Source organism: Urocitellus parryii, chromosome 3 (genome assembly GCF_045843805.1).
Source record: "Urocitellus parryii isolate mUroPar1 chromosome 3, mUroPar1.hap1, whole genome shotgun sequence".
Taxonomy (NCBI): domain Eukaryota; kingdom Metazoa; phylum Chordata; class Mammalia; order Rodentia; family Sciuridae; genus Urocitellus; species Urocitellus parryii.
Window position 1 is genome coordinate 166,515,104 of NC_135533.1, and position 13,142 is coordinate 166,528,245.

General features: G+C 36.3%; 1 protein-coding gene across 8 annotated transcripts in view; it reads left to right on the plus strand.

Annotated features, from left to right (window-relative positions):
- Nucleotides 1-13,142, plus strand: part of Fhit (fragile histidine triad diadenosine triphosphatase) — a 1,439,263-nt gene that overhangs the window by 42,737 nt on the left and 1,383,384 nt on the right. The gene's annotated exons all lie outside the window — the stretch shown is intronic.

Consider the following 13,142-nt stretch of genomic DNA (forward strand, 5'->3'; position numbering starts at 1 on the left):
AATTTAGAGAATTCATTGTGGGGAATTATAGGGCTGCCGTTTCATCAAGAGTCTTTGGTGGCCAGGGTGAAATATGCCATAATTTTACATTTGTTTTCATCATCAATTATGTTTTTGACAATTTTAGGTTTTTTTTTTCTGTCATTTTTATTACAGCAATCATGACCATGACCACTTTAGTTAAAGATGAAAAAAGCCATTTTGATTTACCTTATATTTTAAGTTTTTCCTAACTTTATGACAAATCTACTTCTGTTTGAGAGTAAAGAAGAATTTTATAGAGATATTGGAGAAACCCCCTTTTGAATAATCAAACTGTGAGTCACACAAACTCTCATTTTAAGAGTTTACTTTGGGAGGGCCAAAATCTGGTGCATGATAGCTGATTCGTTTTGAATTTTGCTATAATTAGTAACTGGCTATTAATGTAGAAAACACTATCTTAAGAGGTAGATACTTATTTCTAACCATTTAGATTATGTATCTCTGGAAAATTGCACCACTTCTTGGAATAAAGCAGTACTTAGTAACTCCTAGAAATAAGTGCTCATGACATATTGGAGTTAATGGTGATGTAGACATCTTGAAAACTTTGTGGTCTTTATGAATAGCTATGGTACTCATATTCCTCTTGGAGAGTGTTTTCACATTGACACATCTGTTTTCCCTACTTCAATGAAAATCCTTTGTTGCCTTGGTACTCTTAAATCAGCCATGAGTTTACTCTCCAGTTGGATAATAGAGCACGGACAAATTATTCTCTCTCTTTGTATATCAGTTTCCTAATCTGTGAAATGGAGATAATAATGTTGTCTGCTACATGATTGTGTTAATTAAATGAGTTATTATGTGTCAAGGGCTTATAACATGATAAGTGGTTAGTAGATGTTAGCTGATGCTGCTCTTGTTAATATTACTATCATCATCATCATCATCATCATTATTAGCAGTAGCAGACCCAGAAGCATCCTTATGAATTTATTCATTAGATATTTTGAGAATTTTATTCTTTGTAGAAACTTCAGGATAATGTTTCCAAAATGAGTTTTTTATTACCAAACAAGAGCAAATTCTACTTTATCTTTAGGAATCAAATGGAAAGGAACTTTTAGGTAATATGGGAAGTAAGACTTGTAGAGATGAAGAGTTCTCAGTTTGAAATTTTGTAAGCATCAAAGAAAACACCTTCTTTGGTTGTGTGAGGTCAACTATTAATGTAATTTTAGGAAATTATAGTCTTAAGAAATCCATGTTCTGCTGCTAGTTAGATTCTTAAGGAAATTTTGAGGAAAGGCCTACCCTATATTTGTTTTCCCTTTATAGCACTTTTATTTCTTTTAGAGATGGTTAGTTTAGTGGAACTGTAATCAGAAGCTTAAACTTAGCCTAAAGGTTGGTGTATGACCTCAAGCTTGGTTAAGTGGATGTTCCTTCTTTGAATTTGGATCTTTAGCTAAAGGTTTCTTCTTTGTCCCAGATGGATACTCTGATCTGATAATATCTGCTATGAGATCCCTGTTTCCTGGCCTTTATGTCCATATTGGTTATTAATGGTTTCCAAACTTATTTTCTAGTCTGCCATGGATTTGCCCTTTAACAGTCCTTTTAAAATTAGCAAATCTGTTTCTGTTGCTTGCAACCACAGAACCATAGCTGAGAGAGTAGTTTATACACTAGTGAACTAGATTTAGAATAAATGGATATATTTGGAGGTTACTTTCTTCCGTTGTAAGTAGCTGAATAGTAATCTATTCCGTTGCAATAGATTACTAAGAATGGAGAGTTCTCAATTAGACTTTTAAAAATGAGCTGTTTTGCTGTACTCCCTACTACTCCTGTATTTGAGACATAGAAATCACCCTTGACTGCTTCTCAAATTCTCAAAGGATATGTAACTATACAGGAGTGTGGCCGAAAGAGAGAAGCAAAACAGAGAAGATATACCTCTCAATTTTGGTGAACTTGGTCTTTTTGTGGCACGGGGATTATGAAGGGGCTGTGATTTTCTTATATTTGCTCCAGCATCCCCCAAACAATTATATTCTTTAAATAGTGTCCTAATTTCCCCCCAATTTTTATTTCTTTTGAATGTTTTTTCCTCCACTGAACACTTTCTTTTTATGCTTTTATTAGTGCATTATAGTTGCATGTATAGTTGTGTTCATTTTGACATAATCATCATTGCATGGAATTTAATTTACTCCATTTCAGTCCTGGTGCTCCTACCACCTTTCCCCACGTCCCTGCCCTGTTCCCCTTCTTCTATTCTACTAATTTTCTTCCACTCATTTATTTATTTTTAATTGTGATCACCTTCTTTTTTAAAAAAATCATTTTAAAATTATTTATTTTATAGATTCTTCTTAGTTATACATGATAGTAGAAGCCATTTTGATAGTATTATACAAGCATAAGATGTATCTTATTTTAATCAGAACCCCATTCTTGTAAGTGGGCATAATGGTGGGGTTCACTTAGGTAATTTCATATGTGTACATAGGGAAATCATATTAGATTCATTCTATTGTCATCATTTTTTTCTTTTTTTATTCTAATTTGTTATGTAAAACAGCAGAATGCATTAGAATTCATATTACACCCAGAGAGCATAAATTTTCATATCTCTGATTATACACCAAGTAGAGTCACATTCCTTCCACTCCTTCCCGGTTGCTCTATCTAGAGTTCATCTAATCCATCTATGCTCCTCCCCACCAACCCCATTATGAATCAGCATCCTTATATAAGAGAAAACATTCGGCATTTGGTTTTGTGGGATTGGCTAACTTCACTTAGCATTATATTCTCCAGCTCCATACATTTACCTGCAAATGCCATGATTTTATTCTCTTTTAATGCTGAATAGTATTCCATTGTATATATATACCACAGTTTTTTTTTAACCATTCATCAACTGAAGGGCATCTAGGTTGGTTCCACAGTTTAGCTATTGTGAATTGTGCTGCTATAAACATTGATGTGGCTGTGTCCCTATAGTTATGCTGTTTTTAAGTCCTTTTGGTATAGACCAAGGAGTGGGATAGCTGGGTCAAATGGTGGTTCCATTCCCAGTTTTCTGAGGATTCTCCATACTGCTTTCCATATTGGCTGCACCAATTTTAAGTCCTACCAGCAATGTATGAGTGTGCCTTTTCTCCCACATCCTCGCTCACACTTATTGTTGTTTGTGTTCTTAATAGCTGCCATTCTGACTGGAGTGAGATGAAATCTTAGAGTAGTTTTGATTTGCATTTCTATAATTGCTAGAGATGTTGAACATTTTTCATATGTCTGTTGATTGATTTTATAACATCTTCTGGGAGGTGTCTGTTCAGTTCCTTGGCCCATTTATTGATTGGGTTATTTGGTTTTTTTGTGTGTGGGTGTGTGTAAAGTTTTTTGAGTTCTTTATATATCCTAGAGATTAGTACTCTATCTGATGTGCAAGTGGTAAAAATTTGCTCCCAAAATGTAGGCTCTCTATTCACCTCACTGATTATTTCCTTTGCTGAGAAGCTTTTTAGTTTGAATCCATCCCATTTATTGATTCTTGATTTTAATTCTTGTGATATAGAAGTCTTACTAAGGAGGTTGGGGCCTAATACGACATGTTGGAAATTTGGGCCTACTTTTTCTTCTATTAGACGCAGGGTTTCTGGTTTAATTCCTAGGTCCTTGATCACTTTGAGTTGAGTGTTATTCATGGTGAGAGATAGGGGTTGAATTTCATTTTGTTGCAAATGGATTTCTAGTTTTCCCAGCAGAGGCTATCTTTTCTCCAATGTATGTTTTTGGTGCCTTTGTCTAATACAAGACAACTATAGTTATGTGGGTTTGTCTCTATGTCCTCTATTCTGTACCATTAGTCTACCAGTCTATTTTGGTGCCAATACCATGCTGTTTTTATTACTATTTCTCTGTAGTATAGTTTAAGGTCTGGTATAGTGATGCCACTTGCTTCACTCTTGCTAAGGATTGCTTTAGCTATATTGGGTCTCTTATTTTTCCAGGTGAATTTCATGATTTCTTTTTCTATGATGAATGTCATTAGGATTTTGATTGGAATTGTATTAAATCTGTATAGTGCTTTTGGTAGTATGGTTATTTTGATGATATTAATTCTGCCTATCCAAGAACAAAGTAGATCTTTCCAACTTCTAAGGTCTTCTTTAATTTCTTTCTTTAGTATTCTATAGTTTTGTTGTAGAGGTCTTTTACCTCTTTCGTTAAGTTGATTCCCAAGTATTTTATTTTTTTGAGGCTACTGTAAATGGTGTAGTTTTCCTCATATCCCTTTCAGAGGATTTTTTACTGATATATAGAAATATAATTTATGGGTGTTGATTTTCTATCCTGCTACTTTGCTGAATGCATGTATTAGTTATAGAAGTTTTCTAGTGGAATTTTTTGGGTCTTTTAGATATAGAATCATATCACCAGCAAATATGCTAATTTGAGTTCTTTTCCTATCTGTATCCATTTAATTTCTTTTGTCTGTCTAATTGCTCTGGTGAGTGTTTCAAGAGCTATGTTAAATAGAAGTGGTGAAAGAGGGCATCCCTGTCTTGTTCCAGTTTTTAGAGGGAATGCTTTCAATTTTTCTCCATTTAGAATGATGTTGAGGTATGTTCCTATTATCCCTACTTTTTCTAGTGTTTTGAACATGAAGAGGTGCTTTTTCTGCATCTATTGAGATGATAATGATTCTTAATATCTTTAAGTCTGTTGATGTGATGAATTACATTTATTGATTTCCTTATATTGAATCAACCTTGCATCCCTGGGATGAACCCCACTTGATTGTGGTGCATTATCTTTTTGATATGCTTTTGTATTTGATTTGCCAGAATTTTATTGGGAATTTTTGCATCTATGTTCAGTAGAAATATTGGTCTGAAGTTTTCTTTCTTTGATGTGTCTTTGCCTGGTTTTGGAATATAGGCATCATAGAATGAATCTAGAAGTGCTCCCTCTTTTTCTATTTCACAAAATAATTTGAGGAGTATTGGTATTAGTTTTTCATTAAAGGAAGAACTCAACTGTGTATCTATCTGGTCCTGGGCTTTTCTTGATTGGTAGGCTTCTGATGGTGTCTTCTATTTCATTGCTTGAAAATGATCTGTTTAAATTGCATATATCATCCTGATTCAATTTGGGCAAATCATATGACTTTAGAAAGTTTTTGATGCCTCTGGTATTTTCTATTTTATTGGAGTACATTTTTTCAAAATAATTTCTGATTATCTTCTGTATTTCTATAGTGTCTGTTGTGGTATTTCCTTTTTCATCATGTATGTTAGTAATTTGAGTTTTATCTGTCCTCTTCATTAGCATGGCTAAGGGTTTGTCAATTTTATTTATTTTTTCAAAGAACCAACTTTTTAATTGTTTCTTTTGTTTCAATTCCATTGATTTCAGCTCTGGTTTTAATTATTTCCTGTCTTCTACTGCTTTTTAAAAAATATTTATTTTTTGGTTTTAGGTGGACACAATATTTTTTATTTTATATTTATGTGGTGCTGAGGATCGAACCCAGTGCCCTGTGCATGCCAGGCGAGCGCTCTACCACTGAGCCACAACCCCAGCCCCTTTCTAGAGCTTTTGGTGTTGATTTGTTCTTCTTTTTCTAGGGCTTTGAGATGTAATGTTAGGTCATTTATTGACTTTTTCTTCTTTTAAGGAATGAACTCCATGCAATGAACTTTCCTCTTAGTATTGCCTTCATAGTGTCCCAGAGGTTTCGATATGTTGTATCAGTGTTCTCATTTACCTCTGAGAACTTTTTAATTTCCTCCTTGATGTCTTTTGCAACCCATTGTTCATTCAGTAGCTATTGTTTAGTCTCCAGGTGTTGGAGTAGTTTCATTTATTTTATCATTGTTTTCTAGTTTCATTCCATTATGCAGGGTAGTATTACCCTGCATAATACGTTTTTGTATTTGCTAAGAGTTGCTTTGTAGTATAAGGTCTATTTTAGAGAATGATCCATGTACTTCTGAGAAGAATGTGTATTTGCTCATTGAAGGATGAAATATTCTATATGTATATATCAGTTATTGATTATATGTATTATGGAGTTCTATAGTTTCTTTGTTCAGCTTTTGTTTGGAAGATCTATCCAATGGTGAAATACATGTGTTAAAGTCAACTAGAATTATTGTGTTGTAGTCTATTTGATTCTTGAACTTGAGAAGAGTTTGTTTGATGAACACTGATGCTGCATTGTTTGGAGTATATAAGTATATATATTTATAATTGTTATGTCTTTTTGGTGTATGATTCCCTTGAGCAGTATGTAGTCTCCTTTTATATTCCTTTTGATTAACTTTAGCTTGAAGTCTACTTTGTTTGATATTTGGTGGAAAACCCTTCTTGCTTCCTGAGTCCATGTGAGTGTATGATTTTTCCCAACCTTTTACCTTCAGTCTGTGGATGTCTTTTCCTATGAGATGAATCTCTTGGAGGCAGCATATTGTTGGGTCTTTTTTTTTTTTTTTGATCCAATCTGCTAGCCTATGTCTTTTTTTTTTTTTTTAAAGAGAGAGTGAGAGAGGAGAGAGAGAGAGAGAGAATTTTTAATATTTATTTTTTAGTTCTCGGCGGACACAACATCTTTGTTGGTATGTGGTGCTGAGGATCGAACCCGGGCCGCACGCATGCCAGGCAAGCGCGCTACCGCTTGAGCCACATCCCCAGCCCCTAGCCTATGTCTTTTGATTTATGAGTTTAGGCTATTAACATTCAGGGTTATTATTGAGACATGATTTGTATTCCCAGCCATTTTTATTTATTTGACTTGACTTGGTTTCTCCTTTGATTAGTTTTTCCTTAAGTGTAATACCTCCCTCTGCTCATTTACATCATTGTTTTCATTTCCTCTTCATGAACTATTTTGCCAAGGATGTTCTGTATGCAGGCTTTCTAGTTGTAAATTCTTTTAACTTTTGCTTATCATGAAAGATTTTTATTTCACCATCAAATCTAAAGCTTAATTTTGCTAGATATAAGATTCTTGGTTGGCATTCATTATCTTTCATAACTTGGTATGTGTTGTTTCATGATCTCCTGGCTTTGAGGGTCTGGTTTGAAAAATCTGCTGAGATACGAATTGATCTCTCCTTCTGTGTTGTCTGATTCCTCTCTCTTGTGGCCTTTAATATTCTATCGTTATTCTGTATGCTAGGCATTTTCATTATAATGTGCCTTGGTGTAGATCTGTTGTAATTTTGTACATTTGGCATCCTGTAAGCCTTTTGAATTTGATTTTCCAATTCATTCTTCATGCCTGGGAATTTTCTGATATTATCTCAGTGAAGAGATTGTGCATTCCTTTGGTTTGAAACTCTGTGCTTTCTCCTATCCCAATAACTCTTAGATTTGGTCTTTCTTTTCTTTTTTGAGAGAGAGAGAGAGCGGGGGGGGGGGAGAATTTTTTAATACTTATGTTTTAGTTTTTGGTGGACACAACATCTTTATTTTTTATTTTTATGTGGTACTGAGGATCGAACCCAGTGCCCTGTGCATGCCAGGCAAGCACGCTACCGCTTGAGCCACATCCCCAGCCCTCAGATTTGGTCTTTTGATGCTATTCCATAATTCTTGTATGTTCTGTTCATGGTTTCTTACTATCTTCACTATGTGGTCAACTTTATTTTCCAGATTATATACTTTGTCTTCATTATCTGATGTTCTGTCTTCCAAGTGATCTAGTCTGTTGGTGATGCTTTCTATTGAGTTTTTTATTTGTTTTAAAATCCATTTCAAGGATTTCTGATTTTTTTCAGAGTTTCTATCTCTTTCTTGCTCTCCTATCTCTTTGTTGGAGTGATCAATTTTTGCTTGTATTTGCTCATTTAGGTCATTCTTTAATTCACAGTCATTTTAATTATGAACATTCTGGACTTCTTCTGACATTTCATCAATTTTGCTGTCCATGGGTTCCTTTATTGTAGTACCCTGGTTTGTTTGGGGGCACTTTCCTCCCTTGTTTTTTCATGTTGTATTTGTGTCTTCCTTTTTTGCTGTATGGATCTGAGATATTACAGTTTCTACACTATAATCTTGTAGTATCCATGCAGATTATCTGTACCTCACCTTTATGTTGGGCTTCCAGACACTGCAGGTGTCCCTAGATGAATGCTACTTCAACTAAAGGTGGTGGCAGCAACGGTGGAGATAACTTGAGATAGCAGTGGAGGTGCCCCAAGATGGGTGCAAAGTCAGAGATGGGGCTGAAAGGATGGGCCTTACACTGTCTTTCGGATGCCTGCTCTGAGATGCAGCTGCTGCTAGGCCCTGTCTGTTGTCAAATGTTAAAGGCAACTGTGTGGGGAGGGCTATGGTGTTAGCTGCAGTGTCCCAAGTTGGAAGTGGGTTAGGCTTGGACTCCCAGGTGTGGGGAGGGGGTGGCAGATGAGGACCTACCCTGGGGCTGGGTCCCATGCAGGTGTGCGGAAGCAATCCTGTGCTGGAGCCTGAGTACCTGCAGCTGTCTGCTGGTGGTGGGATGGGCCCAGGCCTTCCCTGGGCCTGGGTCTGGGCTGTGCCTGAGCTTTGGAGTGGGTCTTCTGGTCTGAAGACGTGGTCCTGCGCAGGAGCCTGAGCTCTGGCAAGTGTCTGCTGGCAGTGGGATGGACCAGGCCTTCCCTGGGCCTGGGTACCATGAAGATGGATGGAGACGGATCTAGAAACACCTTCTTTTTGACGATATATAAAATGTGATTTACTAAAAACTCCATTCCTTCTGTCCCTGACATTATTTGTGATTTCTTGAGAATGGAATGGGCAACTGTTCTCTATTTTCCTTTTTGTCTTGTTTGTTCACTACTTCTGGGTTCTGTGCAAAGCCTGGAAAAAAAGCTGGTTAGTGATTTTTTCACAGGGACGTCAATTTTATTTTACTGTGAATAAGTAGCATGACAGCATTCAATGGTGGAAAGAACTGGAGTATTAGGAAGCATACCTTCTGGTTTTGGTTCTGCCACTCTCTGGCTTTGCGACTCTGGGCAAGGTTCCTCTTTCCTTAAGGTCTCAGATTCCTCATCTGTAAAGTCAGGATAATGCTTGCCCTGTGTACTTCATAGGACTGTTTTGAGGATCACATAAATATAATATATATACAAGTGCTTATCAAATTATCAAGTGTTACATGATATCAGGTATGATTGACTATTTCATACTTATTTTCTAAACAGATGAAAAACTGGGGAGCTTATTTTATGAGACTGAGTACAAGAAAGAGGTAAATTAACAACAACTCTGCATAGTGCTTGTGTTTGATATTCTTTGTTCCCTGTGCTTTTCTCTATATCTAGCTGTGTGCCCTAGGAGGCTAAGCTTTGTTCTAGCATCTCCTGGGCTCCATTGATCACTAGTTTTTCATTACAGTTCCAGTGGGAAATACTGGATGACAATGTGGGAATGCAAAATTGGAATTATTTCCTGACTATGGGTTGGCAATGGCTATGTTCCTCTAAAGGACGGCCACAGTACCTGCCCAGGGCCCCTCTTCTGCAGGTGCAGCCCTTTCTGCTATTTGGTATTTGCTTCCTCCCTTTGCACATTTACAGTTCACAGTTACAATTTTTGCTAATTCCAGGGTACTAGACCAATTTTTAATGGTTTCCCTTAACCCTGTAATTATGGTCTCCTCTGGGTGAACTTAAGTTACACTGGATGAAGGTACCATCTCCTTCCTGCTGCAACCTTGATTTTACAATGGAAGTTCTCTCTTTATCTTCATTTTTGCCATCCTTAATTCAATTCTACAGATATTTTAAGGAGATATATATAGTGTGTTAGGGACAAAGGATGTGTTTATCGGACACTTTTAAGAATTAGACATTTTGTGGGCATAGTTGGAAGAATTAGATCAGTCTGTTTTCAAAAAAGCAAATTTTCATGAATTGAAAAACTTTGAATCAACTCCAGTATATAAGAAATACAAGACTGTACTTTTAAACACTATGAATTATCCTTTAAAATTCATTTTTATTTTGATAAAAACAATGTATCTACATTAAGTAAAATAATATTTTGAAATAATGCAACATTTATCCCCTTTTTTTTACCTCCCTCCCTCTGTTCAGACCTTTTCCTTAGAATTGGCAACTTTGAATTCTGACACTTCTGGTGTTTATCTCTCTACTTATAATAATGTGCTTACATTATTTTTTCCTAATCTATCAATTTTAGTAATGACTCTCTGGCACACATTCTACCACTTCTGGTCCCAACAGCCTCCAAATATATCAAAATTTTTGTTTAAATAGATAGTATTGGTATTTTTTCCTACTGCTTAGTCAAGTTATCTGGTTGGTTGTGTTTCATATAAACTTTTGTCTATTTTGGAATTAATGTATGCTTTTAAAAGATTGTTTACTTTCCTTCTCAACTCCCTTATGAAGTAAGTGACAATAGCATCTCATTTGTATAGCTGGGTCATAACTAAAATTTCCATTTTATTGATGTGGAAATTGAGGGTGAAAGATAAGTAGTTTGTTCAGTCCATGGATAGGAAGTGTTAGAATTGGGATAAGGCACCAGCTAGTCTGTCTGCAAAGTCTATATTCTTTAATCAAGATGTGTTTTTTACAAATATTTCAGTTGTTATCCTAATGTCTATAGTTAAGAGAAATAGCTGGGTTCTATCTTCAAGGCCTAAGATGGGGACCAAGAATTTGTATTTTGAGGACTTCTGTTCTACCCTTACCTTAATTATCATCAACACCAGAGTGATTACCATCACCACCACTATCATCATCATCATAATAATCACCATCACCATTAGCATAACACAGGACTATCTTTCTCAGTGTTCTCAGTAGCAGAATAGAAATCCTTATGTTGAAGCAGCAGTTTTTTGACCTCATAGGTGAGGTCATAGTGGTGGATGATTCGGGTAATGATTTGTATGGCCATTTTTTAAGTTTGACAGGTGCTTTGGTAGGAAATGTGTCCCATAGAAGAGGACCAAGTTTCATATCAGCTAGCTGCTGCTTTATCTGGTACAAAAGCTACAAAGAATTTTGTCACTGTATTTAACTCTATTCTTAACCCTGACCTTTAAGGACATTCCCCACCCCCACCCCAGTTCCCTGAAATGACATATAGGGGAATACAAAACTTTAGTAAAAGCGAAACTTTGATGTCTTTGTTCTGTTTGATTTCCATCCCTATCCTCCATGCTTGTGGCATTTATTGTTTATCAGGCAGGAGAAAAGCAGTAAAATTTGGCCTGGGGTTTTCTCATCCCTAGGTGTGAAATTATTTCAAAACTATAATAATAATACTTTGCATTTCTATGGTGATTTTATTTGAAGATCTCAAAGTGTTCCTTGGTGTTAATAGAGCTTTGCAGCACCCTCTGAAGTAGGTAAGTATTATTAGAGAATATTTCCTCCAAGAACATTTTCACTTCATATCCCATGTGTGACTTGAGAATGCTTTTGTATTATTTGGGAATCTAAACTATTTAAAGTGCCATGCATACTGGGCATTTCTTTTCTTTATATTCAGTGTTCATTAATTTCCAGCACATGAGGGGAAATGAAGTAGTTTCTCATAAGTGGGTGTGACATTATGTAGAGGGAATTAAAAGTAGTCTGTGATTGCCTTTTATTTGAATGTTTTAAAAATATTTAATAGTGTTCATCAACTGTAGAACTTTCTGTTTTACAGTTAGTTTTTCTTTTTCAAGGTAGCACAATTTATAGCAGTGAACATATTGAATACCTAAAAGGAACTTGGCCTGGGATTGTGGTATCTGCTGGGAGCTCAGGACATGTCAAACCAATTAAAAATTAAAAAATTGAGTTTGCATTCTGATTTAATTTTGAAAAGGACATTTTGAGTGTTGCAGGCATGAATTTTAATCATTCATATGTGCATACTTGATTATATATTTTTTTTCCCCTCTGAATGTTGCAAAGTTCCATCTTGTTTGAGGTTTCTACTCAGTTAGGGTTATTGATACAAAAGTGCTGCAGGTTTGCTTTAGCACTGAACATTCAGGAAATGACCCTCTGATCTTTAGTCCACACTGTCACCCTGCAAGCCCCTTATTCATGCAGTGCTGCATAGCTTTGTTGTATCTATACAAAGTAGGTTGGGATCTTTATACTGTGGCTTCAAGGCCCCAGTATTCATTTTCCCAGCATCTTGTCACTGTCACAATCCAGAATCCTGTCATTGCCTGAGAGCTCTACTAGGAAACAGGTGCCAGCCTCAGTACTGCAAAATCTCCAGCTTTTCCCTCTGTATCAGGAAAACCCATTGCACACTCTATTGCAACTGTCTATCTAAACAAGATCAGAGGAAACAGAACAGCTTAAGCAAAGCAAACCAACCTGAACTTTATTCCTGTCCTTTCTGCTAGTATCCAGCACATTCTTTTCACTGAATTTAAGGTCTGGGAGCAAAAATCCTTAATGGGAATGGGATTTTGGGGGAGTTGGAGATTACTTTTTAGAACCTCTGTTTTTGGACATGCTCCTAAGACAAAACAAGGCAAGTCTGTTGAAGTTCTCTAAAAGAGAAAGGGAAAACTATACACAAGAGGACTAACATAAAGTATGGAATTTGAATTTTGAAATTATGCTGCCCCTAATTCAACACTGAGACAAGGTGAAGCTTCACCATTCAAGGGTGCTTTATGACTCTTCTGATGAGTGTCAGATGATCACATGATTAATCCTTTTCTGGCATCTCACTTGTCTTTCTTTTTGGGAAAAATTCACTTAAGATCCATCATCCTAAGATTTGGGGGAATGTTGGCAGAATTATGAATTGCTGCACCATTTTCTCCTGAGTCTTTGCTCAAAGGAGGCCACATAAATTTACTGCTAATTATCTGAAGATAGATTTATCACTGAAGATGCTTTTGGCTGCAAATAATCAAAAAGTCAACTCAAAATCGTTTGAAAAACAAGGGAATTAAAAGAAAAAAGCTTCCCACCCTCTCCATATCTACCTGCTGAGCCCCTTGGATGTCATGATTGGTGGGAAGCCACTACAAAATCCTGGCTCTGAATGTCTGGAATCCAACTGAAATCCACTTTTCCCTGGTGTCAAGCAACTGGGGACCCACCAGGGTGCCTTTGATGGTTGTCACTGTGCAGCAGGGAGAGGATTTTGAGCACTAA